Below are 22,050 nucleotides of genomic sequence, written 5' to 3' on the forward strand. Positions count from 1 at the left end.
GTTTTGGCTCCCACTCCTGAGAAAAAATACTGACCAAATACTGATAGTGGGGCCGTGGCCTAAGTATGAAAATCGCATATGAGTGAAGGGGCCATGTGATGATTCCTGGAACCTGCAAGCAGAGCTGAGTCCTGACAGTGAGTATATTACACACTGTTAGGATTGGCTACAGGGCTTCATTTTATAGTTAAAGGGCTTGTCCAGGTTTGAGATGAAAGTCTGCAGTCATTCTATGTGACTGCAGTCTTCTGAATTCTCACAGCACATGCACTGCACACTTTTAGGATTTTCCCTTGCAAAAGTATGTGATTTGTATACTTCTTGCACATTCCGACTAGATGTGTCCGGCCTCGCTCAGTTCATTTTCATTCAGGCCACGCATGTCTAGTCGGCACGTGACCACGTGTATGCAAATCGCCGGCACGAGAGAAACCTGATAGCGTGCAGTGCACACTGTGAGAATTCAGAAGTTTGCAGTCACATAGTATGACTGCAGACTCATCATAAACTTTTAAATCCTCTTTAATGCTCCTAACATAAATAAAAATATGAGAATTAGTCAGTATCACAAAAAAACATTTACATCCAGGTATCTGATAGGTGACGTTGTCCCTGGAGTCATTGTCTTTCTTTTCTTCATCTTGTCCAGACTTCGTGATGACTTTTCTTATCCACAGGGTCTCTGCAGACTTCTATCTTTTCCAGTCCTCTGCAGCACATCCCCACACGATTCCCTTAAAGATACAGTGTCATTATAATGCTCCTGAAAAATATGATCCACACACTGTCCTTCTTAGGGTACATGCTCTCCACACTGCCCTCTCCTTTCCATGCTGGGCCCCCTCTTCAGATTGTCCTCTCATACTGTGCCCCCCTTATAGGGCCAAGTCTCTATACTGTGGCCCCTCACCACACTTCCCCTCCTTGGCTTACAACCCATTTCTGGCTGTACCCTTACAATGTCCCCCATGCTACCTTCCCTCCACACTACTCAGTCTCTTTTCTGTGCCCACTCACACTTTTCTCCCCCCATACTGTCTCCTCACACTCTTCCCCTTAATAGTCTCCCCACACGTTTCCCCCTCCCTCCTCATACATTTACCCTCTCACACATCCCCACCTACTCCCCATACTGTGTACGCACACATCCCCCCCACTCACCATACTGTGTCTGTACCCATCCTCCCATACATGCCTACCATCTCACCCCTTGCTCCTCATATTGTGTCTTCAAATTTCTCCCGCTCCCCATATTGTGTTTGCACCGGTCACTTTCTTGCTCCCCAAACTTGTGTCCTCAAATCATCCCTCCCCCTGTTACACTAAATCTCCCCCCACACAGTACATTTCCCCCAGCCCCGTTACGGCAAATCTTCCCCACACACTCTGTAAATAGCCGCCCACTCTATAAATGGCCCCCACGCACTGTAAGTAGCCCCACACACTGTGAATATCCCTCACAAACTGTAAACAGCCCCCACATATTGTAAATAGCCCCCACACACTGTAAATAGCTGCCCACATATTGTAACTAGCCCCCATACTCTGTAAATAGCCCCCACGCTTTGCAAATAGCCCCACACACTGTAAATAGCCCCCACACACTGTAAATAACCCTCACATATTGTAAATATCCCCCATACTCTGTAAATAACCCCATACACTGTAAATCTCCTCCGCCCTCTTCAGCTCCACTAATGTGGAGCACTTAACACGTCTGCGGCGACGGCAAGTGTCGTCAGCAGTGTGATCACATGACCTGATCACGCTGGTGATGTCGCTCTGACCCGGCGGTCAGAGCTTCAATTTGTACTTTCATTGAAAAGACTCAAGTACAATTGATTACTGGGAGCCTGCGCGCGGCACGTTCTGTGAGCCGGCTGTCAGCTTGACAGCCGGCTCAGAGAATAGCCGACTCCCAGTTCGGGCGGCAGAATGCCGCCGCCGGGGAAGACACTTCGGACCGCCACATTAGGCGGCCCGACAGCGACCCCATGCCCCGTCTGCCCCCCTCAGATACGCCTCTGCATTCGATCATTGTGTAAAACTGTCACTACTGTTGTGAATGGGGTTATCACGACCGCCACATCAGTAGATGGTTAATAAATGGATTCATTCATTATTCGTATATTTGAAATATTTCTTGTAACATGTTAATGATCGGTAAATGTGCAAGTATAACGGGGACAACGTGAGAATCCGGCAGCTTGATGTTCCTTGAGATCTGGAGCTTTATTACAACAATGTGGACACATTTTGGGGCTTTCTACTTATCTTAGTCTTTATTACATAAGGCTGTTGATCATAAAGAATATAGCGGTCGTTTTATTTCTGTCGCTATCACTGAAGTGTAAATGGAGCAGTAGGGGGCTGGGTGATTGCCATTCCCTAAAACCTCTGCTAACTTCGGTCATAATGATAGGACCCCTGTGATCATGCAGTTATTCTGTAGCTAGGTAATAAAACTATTGGACCAGTACTAAAAGTGCATGGACCTTAAATACAGCTCTGACTATTTATCAGTGTTAAATATGTCCTTGTCCTTGACTCCTGACTGCCCAAATAAATAGCATTTCATGTTGTATGAAGACATTTAACTACTTAAAGAGAACCTGTCATGTAAAAAAATGCTATTAACCTGCAGATATGGGGTTAATCTCACAGCTCCCAACTGTTTCGTATTCTGCGGGACTGTCCCGTATTCTGCGGGACTGTCCCGTATTCTGCGGGACTGTCCCGATTTCAGGGCTCAGTCACGCGGGACGCCACAGCTCAGCGGTTCTTCTGGCTTCTATTTAGACTCACCTCTACGATGTTGGGCTGTAGCTCCTCCTCCTCGGGGGGCAGGGCCGCTCACTGGTCAGTGAATAATTAAAATAATATTACTCACCTCTTCATTCTCCTGTGACCGCACCTGCCCGCAGATAACTCAGTATCTAGAGGCTGAAGCTCTAACCATTGAGCTACACCTCCCAATGGTGATGATAGGAGGATTTAGTTAACTTGACTCTACAATGCAGTCAATGCATCCAGAAGCAGCTCATACAAGTCCATAGAAATATATTGTGTATAGCAATGTATTTTTATGGTGCCTGTATACTGAGCTGAAGAAAATTATTATTTTGGTCCTATAAATAAAAGTATTAAATTTATGAGCAATTACAATGTTTTTTTTTTCTGTGAGTCCCTGGTCTTGAACCCACAACCGCAAAACTTCAGTGTTATAGACAGTCATCCTCCTGAGCCACCTGCTTGAGATCAGTGCTAGAATTCTGTCTACTTCACCTGTACTGCAGAATCTGCCTAGACTGATAGAAATACACTGCTGTGTACAATGAATGTATTTTTATACATACATTGTACACAGCAGAATAAGAGATTTTTTTCATCCAATAAAATTGCAAAAAAATAATAAAGAAAAACACTTGATAATGAATTAAATATTGTAATTTTTAATGAGTTTTGTAAAAAATAATGAACATCACAAATCAGCACATAACATGGACATATTTGGTGTCCCTGTAATCGTAACGACCCGCAGAACACAGCGATCAGATTATTTATAGGGATTGGTAAATGGGGTAAAAAAAATGGCGTAATTTATATTTTTCTATATTAAACCCATAAAAAATGTAATAAAACTGTAATGCTGAGGCTGTGTTCACACGTAGCGTTAATGCCGCGTTCTTTCTGCTTCAATAACAATCTTCTTTGACTATTGTGTGTTTGCTGCATTTCTTTTATGCGTTTTCCTGCTTATTTGATATGATTTTTGGACACATACAGTGGGTACAGAAAGTATTCAGACCCCTTTCAATTTTTCACTCTTTGTTTCATTGCAGCCATTTGGTAAATTCTAAAAAGTTCATTATTTTTTCTCATTAAAGTACACTCTGCACCCCATCCTGACTGAAAAAAAAACAAATGTAGAAATGTTTGCAAATTTATTAAAAAAGAAAAACTGAAATATCACATGGTCATAAGTATTCAGACCCTTTGCTCAGTATTGAGTAGAAGCACCCTTTTGAGCTAGTACAACCATGAGTCTTCTTGGGAATGATGCAACAAGTTTTTCACACCTGGATTTGGGGATCCTCTGCCATTCTTCCTTGCAGATACTCTCCAGTTCCGTCAGGTTGGATGGTGAACGTTGGTGGACAGCCATTTTCAGGTCTCTCCAGAGATGCCCAATTGGGTTTAGGTCAGGGCTCTGTCAAGAATGGTCACAGAGTTGTTTTGAAGCCACTCCTTTGTTTTTTTAGCTGTGTGCTTAGGGTCATTGTCTTGTTGGAAGGTGAACCTTTGGCCAAGTCTGAGGTCCAGAGCACTCTGGAAGGGGTTTTCATCCAGAATATCTCTGTACTTGGCCGCATTCATGTTTGCTTCAATTGCAACCAATCGTCCTGTCCCTGCAGCTGAAAAACACCCCCATAGCATGATGCTGCCACCACCATGTTTCACTGTTGGGATTGTATTGGGCAGGTGATAAGCAGTGCCTGGTTTTCTCCACACATGCCGCTTAGAATTATCACCTAAAAGTTCTATCTTTGTCTCATCAGACCAGAGAATCTTATTTCTCATAGTCTGGGAGTCCTTTATGTGTTTTTGAGCAAACTCTATGTGGGATTTCTTATATGTCTAGCACTGAGGAGAGGCTTCTGTCGGGCCACTCTGCCATAAAGGCCTGACTAGTGGCGGGCTGCAATGATAGTTGACTTTGTGGAACTTTCTCCCATCTCCCTACTGCATCTCTGGAGCTCAGCCACAGTGATCTTGGAGTTATTCTTTACCTCTCTCACCTAGGCTCTTCTTCCACGATTGCTCAGTTTGGCTGGACGGCCAGGTCTAGGAAGACTTCTGGTGGTCCCAAACTTCTTCCATTTAAGGATTATGGAGGCCACTGTGTTCTTAAGAACCTTGAGTAATGCAGAAATTCTTTTGTAACCTTGACCAGATCTGTGCCTTGCTACAATTCTGTCTCTGAGCTCCTTGGGCAGTTCCTTTGAGCTCATAATTCTCATTTGGTCTGACATGCATTGTGAGCTGTGAGGTCTTATATAGACAGGTGTGTGCCTTTCCAAATCAAGTCCTATCAGTTTAATTAAACACAGCTGAACTCCAAGGAAGGAGTAGAACCATCTCAAGGAGGATCACAAGGAAATGGACAGCATGTGACTTAAATATGAATGTCTGAGCAAAGGGTCTGAATCCTTATGACCATGTGATATTTCAGTTTTTCTTTTTTAATAAATTTGCAAAAATTTCTACATTTCTGTTTTTTCAGTCAAGATGGGATGCAGAGTGTACTTTAATGTGAAAAAAAATAAACTTTTTAGAATTTACCAAATGGCTGCAATGAAACAAAGAGTGAAAAATTTAAAGGGGTCTGAATACTTTCCATACCCACTGTATGAAGCAGAGTTTTTAACACTTTTTAATAGTACAGAAAAGCTTTGATTCTGCACTTAAAAATGCAGCGGAGTTTTTTTTCTTCATTCGTTTTTTTCAGAAGAAGCCTGTAGAGAGAAAAGCTCCAAAACCACAGAGTAGTGATAAGCAAATGTGTATTGTTAACCCTTTCGGCAAGCACGCTCGGGTGCTTGCAGAGTATTTTCGGCGTGTTTGGCATCTACGTTTGAACCGCAGAGGCTGCATGTGTGTGGCGGCACTAACATAAATGCCGAGCGTGCTTGCCAAAAGGGTTAACAATACACTCTCGCTCATCTTGCTCTTCAGGCGCTTCTATGTGGAGCCTAAAAAACGCAGATACTTCATTAAGTGCAAAATCAAAGCTTTTCTGTTCTATAGAAAGCACCTTAAAAACGCTTCACATCTGCACCAAAACGCATCAAATAAGGGGAAGAAAATTGTTCTTTTGTAGTTTGGTGCGGACATCTGCAGGACACACAGATTACGTTGTGCTGCCCCAGAAGATAAAAGATTCATGGCCTCTCATCCACCCACCAGGTGGCACTGACCTGGATGCTGGACCAGAGAACCAGGAATCCATCTGCTCATCTCTAGTCCCAACTGTCCCGGATACAGTGGACAGTCCCGGATTTGGGTCTACACCCTGCAGTCTCAGCCGTCTGCTGAATGTCCCTCAGTACCAGCGCCCCTCTGACAACTTTTCCTGCGGGGAGAAAAGATAATGGTAAATGGGCATGGATTGGGGTGTGGCCAGGGGCGTGGCCAAAATTTGCCACGGCGCGAGGGAGTGAAAATGGTAACTAGGCTGATAGGCGGCGATTTAGGGGAATAATAATCAGATAGCCGGCATTTCTTGGCGTCCCCCTGACGCCAAGCCTGTTGAAAGCCAAAAAGATAAAACTACTTTTCTCTGCAATCAAACCTCTACCATGGGCCATACAGGTATGTATAGATTTACTTTTCTATATGCTGTATGCCCATATTAGAGGTCTGATATCTCCCCGGGGGTGACAGATTTCCTTTAATGGAACGTGCTAAGGTTCTTGAAGTTCCAAAAATCTGGTGACTTCAAAAATAACCAACCAAATAATTACTCCCAGCTGCTACCACAGGCTCAGGAGCACGAATAACCCCATAAGGTTTATAAACAGACAACCGCCAAACCAGGGGCCCAACATTCCTTTGCCATGAGCCTCAAAAATCAATGGACCCAAAACAAAGGTATCACCAAGGATCCAAGTCCTGGTGAATCCCCTGAACCAATCTAATTTTTCTACCAACTTCAAAGACCCTGATATTCGCTATAAGCCACTATGACCCATTTAGAAAAGAAAAACACAACCCAACACCCCCCCCCCTTTTCTTTATATATTATTATTTATTATTATTATTATTATTATTATTATAGCGCCATTTATTCTATGGCGCTTTATATGTGAAAGGGATATACATAGCACAAACAATTAGAAATTTTGAACAATACAAATCGGCGTCTGGTACAGGAGGAGCGAGGACCCTGCCCGCAAGGGCTTACAATCTACAAGGGATGGGTGAGGATACAGTAGTACAGTAGAGCTGGTCGTGCAGCGGTATGGTGGAGCAAGGGTTACTGCAGGTTGTAGGCTTGCCGGAGGAGGTGGGTCTTCAGGTTCCTTTTGAAGGTTTCCACGGTAGGAGAGAGTCTGATGTGTTGGGGTAGAGAGTTCCAGAGTAGAGGGGATGCACGGGAGAAATCTTGTATACGATTGTGGGAAGATGAGATATGAGGGTAGTAGAGAAGGAGCTCTTGTGAGGATCAGAGGTTGCGTGTAGGTAAGTATTTTTTTATATATACAGTTGTGCTCAAAAGTTTACATACCCCGGCAGAATTTTTGCTTTCTTGGTCTTGTTTCAGAGAATATGAATGATAACTAAAAACATTTTCTCTACTGATGGTTATTGGTTGGGTGAAGCCATTTATTGTCAAACTACTGTGTTTTCTCCTTTTTTAATCTTAATGACAACCAAAAACATCCAAATGACCCTGATCAAAAGTTCACATACCCAGGTGATTTTGGCCTGATAATATGCACAGAATTTGACACAAATGGGTTTGAATGGCTACTAAAGGTAGCATCTTCACCTGTGACCTGTTTGCTTGTAATCAGTGTGTGTGAATAAAAGCTGAGTGAGTTTCTGGGATCCAGACAGACTCTTGCATCTTTCATTCAGCCACTGACGTTTCTGGATTGTGAGTCATGGGGAAAGCAAAAGAATTGTCAACGTATCTACGGGAAAAGGTACAGTAGTTGAACGGTATAACACAGGAAAGGGATACAAAAAGATATCCAAGGAATTGATAATGCCAGTCAACAGCGTTCAAACTGTGATTAACAAATGGAAAATCAGGGGCGCTGTAAAAACCAAACCATGGTCAGGTAGACCAACAAAAATTTCGGCCACAACTGCCAGGAACATTGTTTGGGATGCAAAGAAAAACCCACAAATAACATCAGCTGAAATTCAGGACTCTCTGAAAACTAGCAGTGTGGCTGTTTCAAGATGCACAATAAGGAAGCACTTGAAGAAATATGGGCTGCATGGTCGAGTCGCCAGAAGAAAGTCATTACTGCGCAAATGCAACAAAGTATCTCGTCTACAATACGCCAAACAGCACAGAGACAAGCCTCAAAACTTCTGGAACAAAGTAATTTGGAGTGATGAGACCAAAATGTAACTTTTTGGCCACAACCATAAACGTTACATTTGGAGAAAGGTCAACAAGCCCTATGATGAAAGGAACACCATTCCTATTGTAAGCACGGAGGTGGATCGCTGATGTTTTTGGGATGTGTGAGCTACAAAGGCACGGGAAACTTGGTAAAAGTAGAAGGAAAGATGGATGCAGCACGTTATCAGCAAATACTGGAGGCAAATTTGCACTCATCGGCACAGAAGCTGCGCATGGAATGTACTTGGACGTTATAACATGACAACGATCCAAAACACAAGGCCAAGTCGACCTTTCATTGGCTACAGCAGAACAAAGTGAAGGTTCTAGAGTGGCAATCTCAGTCTTCTGACCTCAATATCATTGAGCCACTCTGGAGAGATCTCAAGCGTGCAGTTCATGCTAGACAGCCCAGGAATTTACAGGAACTGGAGGCTTTTTGCCAAGAAGAATGAGCAGCTTTACCATCTGAGAAAATAAAGAACCTCATGCACAACTACCACAAAAGACTTCAAGCTGTCACTGATGTTAAAAGGGGCAATACACGGTATTAAGAACTGGGGTATGTGAATAAAACTCACACGTTGCATTATCCATTCGCCTAAATTAAATCCAAATGAAGGGAGGGCGGGTGGGACTTCTCTCTTGTCCCGGGAGCAGGAAACCGATCAAACCCTGCCCCTGGAAACTATATATATGCCCTAACCCTATGCCCCCACCTCCTCTAAACCGTCGTCATGTGGGCTTCCGCCTACTGTCTTTGCCTGGGGCTCCAGCCCCCCCTTGACGCTGGTATTGGAGACCATCAGTGTGGCTATTTAAACCTCTTATTCACTAATCCTTTTACTAACCCCCGTCTTACCCAACCCTGTCTAACCCATCCCAAAGAACCACAGACACACAGAAGGTTGGATAAATATCGGCCACAGTGGCCATTCATTATAAACATTACAAACATGAAAAACATTAATGGAACGTGCTAAGGTCCTTGAAGTTCCAAAAATCTGGTTACCTCAAAAATAACCAACCAAAAAATTACTCCCAGCCGCTACCACAGGCTCAGGCCAATAACTCCAAATGTTTATAAATGGACAACCATAAGCCCCAAAAATCACCAGACCAAAAACAAAGGTATCACCAAGGATCCAAGTCCTGATGAATCCCCTGAACCAATTTTTCCACCAACTTCAAGGAACCTGATACACGCCACCATGAGAGTATTTGAATCCTCAAATGTTCGAGACCCCCTCTCTCCTTGAAGAATAAGGCTTGTTCAATGCCCCCTTGCAGTGCTAAAGTCCATAAATCCATCCCCACAGTGTTCAGATGCACCCCATCTGCTAGCCAAAAATTACCAGAAATATCTTCCAAGTCCAAATGCCTTACTGCAACTACCCCGTTCCGAGACACAAAGTTTGAAATTGCACGATTAACCTTCTTCCATGCCTTATTTATTTTTTCCGCCGATCGCGCATTCCGCCATACCCTCCTTGGAACAATCCCTAAATTGCTCCCCCCCAGATGCAAACATAATACATCAGGTGAGCGGTCCAAGTGCACAAATTTATGCACTTTCTGAAGCACCCTGTCCCACCTCATACCGTGAAAACCAAGCCATCGAACCACGGCCTTGTCTCTTTCAAAACCGATTTGCCTCCTGTCTCGTCGAACATCGGCTCGAATAATTCCCCAATGAATGAAAGAATGGTCCATTATCCAGACTAAAAAGGGGGGACCTGTGTGAAAAAAGCAAATTAGGTACCATAACAAACGAACACTATTATTTTAATGTAACTACAGACTCCGGCCGGACATATGACAAAAAACAACGCGATTCCCACCTGCCAATCCTCTTTACAATTTCTGCACTCAAACCGCATACCGCTGCTTCCATAGCAGCTCCTATCCGAAGCGAATGAGGAGCAAAACTAAAAGGGTCCAAACCCAACCTACTTAAAAAACTCCTAAAACTTCTGTGAACTGATACTTTGATAAGAAGGTTCCATCCTCATGACTTAGCAACGGTCCATCCCCACCCCTACGAACTCCATTAAAAACTATGAAAGCCCTTAAGGGGCACATAACTGACCCTTGTACAGACCTTAAACTTATCCTTTTCTTTTTCCTCATTTGATCAGTCTTGGAACATCTAAGCCATAATTCCAGACCCTTTTCCATGGACACTACATCCTGAGCTAGCAATCCCCCAGATTTTTTCTTATACTGAGCCACCAACTCGCTTACCCGCAATGCACCAAAGAATGCTAAGGGAAAGGCTAACCGGAACACACACAGTTCATACTCCGAATAACAAATCCCTTTCAACTCAGATCCTAAACATTCCAAGAGGTCAAAAGAAACGGGGCACTGACTGTCCTTCCTAGCTCTACCCCTACTAAAACCTTTTAAAGCCTGATGCACCAAAAAATGTTTAGTGATATCTGTGCCCCCCCCTAGATTTTAAGTCAAAAGCTAAACCTGCGACCAGCCGATTCATCCTGGGCACTGACCAATCTTCTAACGCTCCTTCACTTAGCCACAAAAGCAACAGCCCTACCTTATCGTCGTCAGACAAAACCTGCTCCACAACCTCTAATCCAGTGTTTATCAACTCCAGTTCTCAGGACCCCACAACAGATCATGTTTTCAGGATCTCCTTAGTATTGCACAGGTGAGAGAACTTCCATCACCTGTGCAATACTAAGGAAACCTGAAAACATGGCCTGTTGGGGGGCCCTGAGGACTGGAGTTGAGAGACACTGCCTAATCGATTCTCTCACAAATCCCGCACGGCTTGATAAGAAGACCACGTACTACTCGACAGCGATGCACCAATCAACAGTTGAGCTGCTCGAATGCCAAGTTCCATAAATCCCGTGGGCACTCCAGACTTTTCTCGACTGTGTTGGGTACTACCAACTGGAAATGATACCACTGGAAATGAGAGAGAGTGCCAGCAATCGAGTTCTGAATGCCGGATACTTGAGAAGCCGTTACGCAAGCGTTCAACAGTAAACATTCTAACACCAGACAACGCAATACCCGAATAACCGGTGAGGAAGGTGCCGTTATACTGTTTATTGCTAGCGCCACGCCCATGTTGTCACAGTTAAAACGAATCCGCTTATTTCTAAAGTGCCCTCCCCACAATTTGACCGCTGCCAGAACCAGAAAAATTTCCAAGAGCGGAATGTTTTTGATTAAACCTGCCGATCGCCACTCATCAGGCCACGCGCTTGCACACCATTGCCCCTGAAAGAAAGCTCCAAAACCTGTGCTCCCTGCTGCATCGGTAAACAATTCTAAATTAAAATCATCCACTACCTCCTCCATCTTTAATGAGCGACCATTGTACAATTCCAAAAACTCGCCCACACTGCCAAATCATCCTTGTGGACCTTCAGCAATCGGATATAATTATGAGGGGCTGTAACCCCCACTGTCGCGCTGGCGAAACTACCTGCAGCACCTTAGCTATCTCCACCTTTAATGCTGCAACTTTTTCTTCTGGTAGACGAAACTCCCAATCTTGATGCCCAAAAATTGAATACAAGATGCTGGGACTCCAAAGAGTTTTGCCACCCACTCCATATTGTGCAGTGTCGACTCGCACAGCTTAGAATCCTTTGGCCCAAAACAGAAAAAATCATCCAAATAATGGATGATAGGTGCCCCGCCAGACACATCCCGTACAACCCACTCCAAAAAACTAGTGAACGCTTCAAAAACTGAACACGAAAGGGAACAACCCATAGGCAAGCACCGATCGACAAAGTATGCACCGTCCCAAAAACAACCCAAAAGCCAGTCTGGGTGAACTGGTAGCAATCTAAAGGCTGCCTCAATATCGGTCTTTGCCTTGAGTGCCCCCTTTCCAAACTTACAAACCCACCATGTCGCCTCATCAAATGAAGTATATACTACCAAGTAGTGATGAACGAACCCATGACTGTTTGGGTTCGGCTAATATAGTCGAACACCGATCAGTTTTTTAAAAGTTCGGGTTCGGGTACCAGAACAGTACCCGAACCCCGAACCCGAACACGGACCCCATTCATTTGAATGGAGAACCCAAATTTACCTGGTTTCCCGCGTTGTCATTTGCATGGCAGTGCAGGAAACACAGGCTCTGATCGGCGGTAATTGCAATACTGCGATCAGAGCGTTGTGGCATCATGCTGACAGGTGTCAGCATGATGTCACAGCTGTGACAGTGACCCGGTGGTAAAAAGCTTACCGCGGGTCATAGGTGCCGGCTGATGGTACCAGGATCAGCCGGCGCCTCCTGCCATAGGAAACAGTGGGCACAGGCGCCGCTGGATGGGAGCAGTAGTCTCCCATCCGTCGGCGCCTGTGCTGTACTGAATATAAAAAAAAATGTTAAAATTAATAAAAAAAATATTAAAATAGAAATAAAACACATTATACTCACCTTCACCTTGTCCCCGATGTTCGTTGCCCCTGCAAAAAATAAAAAAACACCATATACTCACCTTACACCTAATTCCCGAAGCCCATGATCACTTGTAATATAAGTAGAATAATAAACCAACCTCATCCTTACCTTTCTGACTCAGTCCAAATAACGAGTGTCCCACGAAGATCCCCTTAACAGTGCGGCCACATTGTAAAATGTGACCGCTTTGTTCATTTGCCGGCAATACACTAAGTTGAACTCATTGCATGCGTGGGAAAATACTCACTGCGCATGTGCTGACCTCATTTACCAGCAATACACTGAGTCAGTGTATTGCCGGCAAATGAACAGAGCGGTCACATACAATGGATCCCTTCCTAGGCTATTAATATCAGCCCCCAGCTGTCTGCATAGCCTTTGATAGCTGTTAAACTAGGGGGACCCCATATAATTTTTTTTGGGGGGTCCCCCATTTTAATAGCCAGTAAAGGCTATGTATACAGCTGGGGGTTGATATTAGTAGCCTGGGAAGCTCCATGGGTATTACCCCCTTCCCAGGCTAAAAACATCCGCCCCAGCTGTCCGCTTTCCTTCTTCTGGTTTATAAAATTACGGGGGACCCCCCACGCCATTTTTTTTTTCAGAAATTTACTAATTTTTTTGATAAATTACATGAACAGTAAGGTACACATGCAAAGAACTGATTATATATATCACATATTTATATCTATCTGTATAACTATCTATTGTCTATCTATCTATTATCTATATATCTAGCTATCCATATATTTATCTATCTATTATCTATTCATCTATCTATCCATATATCTATTTATTATCTGTTGACCTATCTAATTATCTATCTAAGATATCTGGATATATAGATAGATTGATATATAGATAGATAATAGATCGATAGATAGATAGATGGATAAATAGATTTATAGATAGATAATAGTTAGATATATGGATATATAGATATATTGATAGATAATAGATACAGTATATGGATAGATACATAAATAGATTAATAGATATATAGATAGAAAGATAATAGATATATGGATAGATAGATGGATAGATAAATAGATTCATAGATAGATACTAGTTAGATATATTGATATATTGATAGATAATAGATATATTGATAGATAAATAGATTCATAGATATATGTGACGCGCCCCCTGGGCCAGTGCTGTTGGGGATACCCGGAGCCGGATCAGATGGGGGTTGTAGTCTCCGAGTGGCTGTGACCCGGTCCGTGCCCAGGGTGTCAAGCTCAGTGTGTGGCAGTCCTTACTGATGTTACTAAAGTTCTTTATGTCGACTACGCCACCCGTTGAATTGCGGTCACTACGGCCGCCGCTGCAGCAGGGTCCGCTGAGGCTGATGGTGTTTGTGCAGCTTAGGTGGTATAACCCCCAACGGGAAGGGTATAGCCTCAGGGGGTCAGGTGCAGAGGATGGTGGTTGTGGAAGTGCAGGGAAGATGGTAATGAGAGTCAGAGTCGGGTTGTGCAGTTCAGGGTTCTTTACTTACTGCTGTTCTTGTACCGGTCACTCCGGCCTTGAGTGACCACCCGAGCCGTGCTGCGTCCACCAGGTCCTGGACTCGGCCAACCCCCAAGTAGTTCTGGAGCGTGGTTCTGAGCTCCCTTTCTGTCCTGTCCTCGTCTCTGGCCTTCCCCACCAGGGATCCACCTATGTCCGGCTCCCTCGGGCCTCTTGTTGGCGAACCCTTGCCTCTGGGTTCCCTGACCCTATGCGTGGTCTGCCTTCCGGGTGGATATAGTGGGTGGCCGTGGCAGATGCTGCCCACGGCCTCCGGTCTCTGGCTGAGGTATGCTGTAGCCCCCACCAGTTTGGGATCCGGTACCCTGTTGCCAACTCTTCACCCTGTGGTTGTATTTGGGCTCTCAGAGTTCCTTCTTTCTCCCCCTCTGGGTCTTTCGTTCTCTCCTCTCTCACTCTGGGCCTGGGGCTGCTCTGCTCCTCTGCTTTCTTCCACTGCTCTGCAAAGTCTTCACTACAACAGGCTGACTGGCTGCTGTCTGCCTGTCTGACCGACTGACTGACCCTGATCTTAGATGGTTCCCACCTTATATACTCCCTCTATGTGTGAGCTCAGGTGACCAGCACCCAATGAGCTCCTAGCTTTACCCAGACTGCTCCCCCTATCTGCCCCTACACTACTGGGATGGTCCACCCCCCTCCCACTCCAGCCAAGGACAGACTCGGTCGTACCTGCACATTTCTAAGTGGGAGTACCGTTGGTCTGCCCTCCGGAAATGGGATGTGTGTAGTGCATGCAGCTAACTGAGCTCAGTTCCACACTCCATCCTTACCCGGGAGTGGAATACCACACCTCTGGCTGAGGTGCAATACCCCTGTAGCAGCCGAATCCTCAGGGTGCTACATATGGATATATAGATAATAGATATATGGATAGATGTATATGTGGCACCCCAGGGGTCTGGTTTCCACAGTAATGTAATGTTATGTCTGAGAGCAAGTGGGAGGTCCTTTGGTCAGGGATCCTGTGCATGCCACACCTCCTGCCCAGTCTTGGGAGGGGAAGAACTTCCCCTATATAAACCTGGGGCTGAGGCAGGGTTAGAGAGTTTCAGAAAGGAGAAGACAGGGAGCAGAGCTGCTCTATGGGCTCTGCTCCACAGGCAGGCCCTGTCCTGGGGCCTGAGCCTGGAGTAGAAGAAGAACAGAAGTAGAGACAGAGAAGCAGCATAGGAAGAAACAACAGGAGCTCTGTGGGAGCAGTGTTACAAAGAGTCAGGGGCTGGCAGCTGCAGAGCTCGCCCTGACTGAGAAGATTTCTTACCGGACCCGGAGTCCGAGGCTGTGGGGACTAACTCCTACCCAGCAGCAGAATCCGTCAGGCAGGGGATTTCAGGTCCTCTGGCCAAGAAGCCCGAAGGCACGGTCACACGCATGGGACCAGCACCGCTGTCGTGGAGCGGAAGCTATTAGAAGGCCCCGAGTCACCGGCCATACGGGTGAGCACCACACGGTACACTCAGGGACGTGGGCTACTTATACCCGCCTCAAGCAAGGTAGCCAGAAGAGTACAGTCAGTTTGGGAGGCCTACAACTCCGCCTGGCCAGGGGAGATCCCATCTGCTCAAGGACTGACCAGGCCCCAATCACTAGCCAGTACTCCGGGAGGGTCTATCTTTGTTACCAGTAAAGACCCTGAACTGCACCGTACCGTCTCCGAGTGGTTCCTGCTACCCCCATCATTCACGTCGGCTGCCCTGAGGCCATACCCCTCCCGTTGGGGGTTATACCACCACGCTGCACAATCTCACCACCGGCCTCAGCGGTCTGCCCTGCAGCGGCGGCTCCAAAGCTGCATTCAACGGGTGGCGTAGTCGTCCTACATCTACTGCTAAAGACAGCGCCACTTAGTTTGACTCCCTGGGCACGGACCGGGTCACCGCCACGAGACTACAACCCTCAACAGATCCGGCTCCGGGTAAGCTCCCGCGTGCGCAACGCTGCGCGACACAGGCCCAGGGGCGCGTCATATACTGTAGATGGATAATAGATATATGGATAGATAGATAAATAGATTAATAGATAAATGGATAGATAGATAATAGATATATGGATAGATAAATAGATCAATAGATATATGGATAAATAGATAATAGATATATGGATAGATAGATAGATGGATATATGGATAGATAAATAGTTTTATAGATAGATAATAGTTAGATATATGGATATATAGATATATTGATAGATAATAGATATACGGATAGATAGATAAATAGATTAATAGATATATGAATAGATAGATAGATAATAGATATATGGATAGATAAATAGATTAATAGATATATGAATAGATAGATTATATATATATATATATATATATATATATATATATATATATATATATATATATACAGTACAGACCAAAAGTTTGAACACACATTCTCATTTAAAGATTTTTCTGTATTTTCATGACTATGAAAATTGTACATTCACACTGAAGGCATCAAAACTATAAATTAACACATGTGGAATTATATACTTAACAAAAAAGTGTGAAACAACTGAAAATATGTCTTATATTCTAGGTTCTTCAAAGTAGCCACCTTTTGCTTTGATGACTGCTTTGCACACTCTTGGCATTCTCTTGATGAGCTTCAAGAGGTAGTCACCGGAAATGGTCTTCCAACAATCTTGAAGGAGTTCCCAGAGATGCTTAGCACTTGTTGGCCCTTTTGCCTTCACTCTGCGGTCCAGCTCACCCCAAACCATCTCGATTGGGTTCAGGTCTGGTGACTGTGGAGGCCAGGTCATCTGGCGTAGCACCCCATCACTCTCCTTCCTGGTCAAATAGCCCTTACACAGCCTGGAGGTGTGTTTGGGATCATTGTCCTGTTGAAAAATAAATGATGGTCCAACTAAACGCAAACCGAATGGAATAGCATGCCGCTGCAAGATGCTGTGGTAGCCATGCTGGTTCAGTATGCCTTCAATTTTGAATAAATCCCCAACAGTGTCACCAGCAAAGCACCCCCACACAATCACACCTCCTCCTCCATGCTCCACGGTGGGAACCAGGCATGTAGAGTCCATCCGTTCACCTTTTCTGCGTCGCACAAAGACACGGTGCTTGGAAACAAAGATCTCAAATTTGGACTCATCAGACCAAAGCACAGATTTCCACTGGTCTAATGTCCATTCCTTGTGTTCTTTAGCCCAAACAAGTCTCTTCTGCTTGTTGCCTGTCCTTAGCAGTGATTTCCTAGCAGCTATTTTACCATGAAGGCCTGCTGCACAAAGTCTCCTCTTAACAGTTGTTGAAGAGATGTGTCTGCTGCTAGAACTCTGTGTAGCATTGACCTGGTCTCTAATCTGAGCTGCTGTTAACCTGCGATTTCTGAGGCTGATGACTCGGATAAACTTATCCTCAGAAGCAGAGGTGACTCTTGGTCTTCCTTTCCTTGGGCGGTCCTCATGTGAGCCAGTTTCTTTGTGTGCTTGATGGTTTTTGCAACTGCACTTGGGGACACTTTCTAAGTTTTCCCAATTTTTCGCACTGACTGACCTTCATTTCTTAAAGTAATGATGGCCACTCATTTTTCTTTACTTAGCTGCTTTTTTCTTGCCATAATACAAATTCTAACAGTCTATTCAGTAGGACTATCAGCTGTGTATCCACCAGACTTCTGCACAACACAACTGATGGTCCCAACCCCATTTATAAGGCAAGAAATCCCACTTATTAAACTGACAGGGCACACCTGTGAAGTGAAAACCATTTCCGGTGACTACCTCTTGAAGCTCATCAAGAGAATGCCAAGAGTGTGCAAAGCAGTCATCAGAGCAAAAGGTGGCTACTTTGAAGAACCTAGAATATAATACATATATTCAGCTGTTTCACACTTTTTTGTTAAGTATATAATTCCACATATGTTAATTCATAGTTTTGATGCCTTCAGTGTGAATGTACAATTTTCATAGTCATGAAAATACTGAAAAATCTTTAAATGAGAAGGTGTGCCCAAACTTTTGGTCCGTACTGTATATAGTGTAAGATAGGCACGAAACATGTCCTTGAGGGGAGACATGTATTGCTGAGGATGGTAACTTCAGTGATGTAAAACAAGGAAAAGCATGCTCCAGCACAAGTAGTGCTGAGAGGGTTTATAGGTGTATCGGGGCTGGTCTTTACGAGCAGTCATAAGAGATGGGGGGGGATTGGCTGCTCACATATCCCCACCCCAGGGCATGTGTATAAAATGGAGACCAAGTGTTTCATTCAGTTTCTGTGGCTGGAGGTGTGGACACCTCAAGAGTGTTTGTGCAAAAGGACACTGACCGTGAGCGGGCGAACCCTCCATATTGTATGGACTGTTTATTTTCTGTTTTGTTACACTGTGCCGGACAAGGCTTTCTTTTGTTTACTTCTAAAAGTGCAGTTTATGCAGGCATAATAAACTTGCCTTGGACATTTTTTTAAAGAAACAGTATCCTGTGTCTACCTCTAACAAGGTTGAGTGAGTACCAAACCCTACAATAGATAGATAGATAATAGATATATGGATAGATATATAGATAGATGGATAATAGATATATGGACAGATAGATATATGGACAGCTATATAGATTGATAGATAATAGATATATGGATAGCTAGATATATAGATAATAAATAGATAGATAATAGATAGATATACAGATAGATACAGTGGCATACCGCCAATGGCGGAAGGCCACGCGACTGCCATGGGACCCGTGAGCTGGGAGGGGCCCACAGCAGTCCAGGGGCGGACATACTGCCGCCGATGCAGCTATGCCGGGGGACCCGCTGGTGCAGCTTCTCCCTGTGTGAGGGAGGAGGTTGCAGACAACAAAGATGCTGCGGCCTGCAGGGGAACGGGCAGAGAGGTAAATGTTTTTTTTTTTACTGAATCGCTGGGGAGGGGAGGTGGGAGAGAGCAATGATGAAGATGGTGGGGATGCGGAGAGCAATGATGGGGCTGGGGAGAGCAATGATGGGGCTGGGGAGCGGCTGGGGAGAGCAGTGATGGGGATGGTGGGGCTGGGGAGAGCAATGATGGGAATGGTAGGGCTAGGGAGAGTGATGATGGGGCTGATGGAGCTGAGGAGAGCAATTATGGGAATGGTGGGGCTGGGGAGAGCAATGATGGTGCTGGGGAGAGCAATGATGGGGATGGTGGGGAAGGGGAGAGCAGTGATGGGGCTGGGGAGAGCAGTGATGGGGATGGTGGGGCTGGGGAGAGCAATGACGGGTTGCTGGAAGAGAGCAATGATGGGGATGCTGGGAGAGCAATGACAGGGGTTGCTGGGAGAGAGCAATGATGGGGGTGCTCGGAGAGAGCAATGACGGGGGTGCTCGGAGAGAGCAATGATGGAGGTGCTGGGAGAGAACAATGATGGAGGTGCTGGGAGAGAGCAATGATGGGGGTGCTGGGAGAGAGCAATGATGGAGGTGCTGGGACAGAGCAATGATGGGGGTGCTGGGACAGAGCAATGATGGGGGTGCTTGTATATTTTCCGTGTGCACATAGCCTTACAGTTAATTGGGGAGAGTAACAGAGACTGAATAATTTATATTATTGGCTGGTGGAGATTATAGTTAATAGGGGGCACAGTGCTGCTTATCTCTTTATATTTTGATTACTAAGTGACTAATAGTATATTAATGGGGGGTACATATCTGTATTCAGGGGCGCAGTGTTGGGGGGACACATGTATATATACAATATATGTGACCTTGTTATTTTCTAGGCTGGAGATCATTGTGATAAGATGAGTCGTGGCTGGGAGATGTCGACATGAAGGTCTGACCAGATGGAGAAGAAACAGCAGACACCGAATCTGATCAGATGAGACGTTAGCGGTAAGTGCCTGGATGTAAATATTATTCTGTATCTGCACTGTGTGACTTGGAGTTATAATGTTACATGTAAAATCCCTTAGGCTGTACTCCCACATTTGTGTGAAATGTCCGTGTGCTTCCAGATTTTTTTATCAGATGGTCCACGGACTTGTAGAGTTTTATAGATCCATTCACACATCCATGAAAATCACAGATCTAAGAATGAGATCCGTGAGGGTCAGAGAATGTCCTGTTCTGATCCGATTTTTCAGGTTTGAATAGGACATGCTCAATGCGTCTGTAAAAGCGGGCAGCACACAGACACTGCACACTAATGCAGGAAATTAGCTGTATTATGTATAGCATACTCCCTTAGTATATAGTGTACTCGCTTATTATGTATAGCACAGTCCCTTAGTATATAGTGTACTCACTTATTATGTATAGCGCCATCCTTAGTTATATAGTTTCATCTTTTATTATGTATATCACCCTCCCTTATTACCTACCATCCTCTCTAGCTCTAGGGCTCACAGTTGGAGGAGCATACTGTGCTGGGGTCACCATACTTTGCCCTGGGAGTTGAGTTGGGGTACAGTAGGGTAATTATACTGCGCATGTGGAAGAATTCACCATGGGGGTATCATACTGTGTTTGGGGGACACTTTTGTTGGCACCACACTTTATGGGGCAATGAAAGAGGACTTCAGCAGGAGGAAAATTACTATATAAAGGTTGGAAAGTTGTGAGATCTGCTCTTCTGTGACCCCGACAATTATTTAAATTTTTTTGGGTGGGGTGGGGGGCCCAATTAGAACTTCTGCTATGGGGCCCCATGATTCCTATGTACGCCCCTGGATAGATATAAATATGTGATATATATATAATCAGTGCTTTGCGTGTGTACCCTACTGTTCATGTAATTTAGTAATAAATGAGTAAATTACTGGAAAAAAATGGCGTGGAGTCCCCCGTAATTTTATTAACCAGCAGAGGGAAAGCGGACAGCTGGGGCGGATGTTTTTAGCCTGGGAAGGGGGTAATACCTATGGAGCTTCCCAGGCTACTAATATCAACCCCCAGCTGTATACTTAGCCTTTACTGGCTATTATGGGGGACCCCAAAAAAAAAAATTATGTGGGGTCCCCCTATTTTAACAGCTAGCAAAGGCTATGCAGACAGCTTGGGGCTGATATTAATAGCCTAGGAAGGGGCCATGAATATTGGCCCCCTCCGAGGCTAGAAACAGGAGCCCTCAGCTGCCCCAGGAATGGCACATCCATAGGATGCGCCAATTCTGGCACTTATCCTCGCTCTACCCACTGCCCTGTAGCGGTGGCAGTGGAGTTAGAGGGTTGGGGTTGATGTCAGCTTATAATGCCAACTGACATCAAGCCCAGGTTAGTAATGGAGAGACGTCTATAAGACAACCCCATTACTAACCCCATAGTGTAAGTAAAATGTAAAATAAAAACACCCACACCCAGAATAAAATATTTTATTTGAAATAAAGATAGCATTTCTTTAATATTCTAAATTAAACCATACTTACTGTCACGCCCATTCCAGTTGAAGCCAACAATCTCCTGTAATAAAAATAAAATAATAAACCAACCTCATCCTTACCTTTCCAAAGCAGTCCAAATAACGAGGGTCACACGAAGATCCCCTTAACAGAGCAGCCACATTGTAAAATGTGACCGCTTTGTTAAGCAGCCGGCAATACACTTGCCGGCTGCTTGAGGTCATCGGTTGTGCAGTGAGTATTTTCCCACACTTGTCAATGAGTTGAACTCAGTTGAACTCAGTTCAACTCATTGGCAAGCGTGGGAAAATACTCAATGCTACTTACGCAAGTGACAGCGCGGGAAACACCCGAACCAAAACCCAAGCCCGAACAGTAACACAGACTTCCAGAGTTCGTGTTCGAGGTCCGTGACCGAACAGTAGGTGTTCGGTATGGACGCCGAACTTTACTGTTCGGGTTCACCCAACACTACTACCGAACTTAATTCAGGGACGATGCCATCATTAACCGACCTCCCTCTTGGGTACAAAAGGTGGTGAATTAAACGTACTCCCAACGGGGAAACAAATAAATCTGTAAACGGTAAA

Source organism: Phyllobates terribilis, unplaced genomic scaffold (genome assembly GCF_046119375.1).
Source record: "Phyllobates terribilis strain yellow unplaced genomic scaffold, ASM4611937v1 Scaffold_5__5_contigs__length_657084704, whole genome shotgun sequence".
Lineage (NCBI taxonomy): Eukaryota > Metazoa > Chordata > Amphibia > Anura > Dendrobatidae > Phyllobates > Phyllobates terribilis.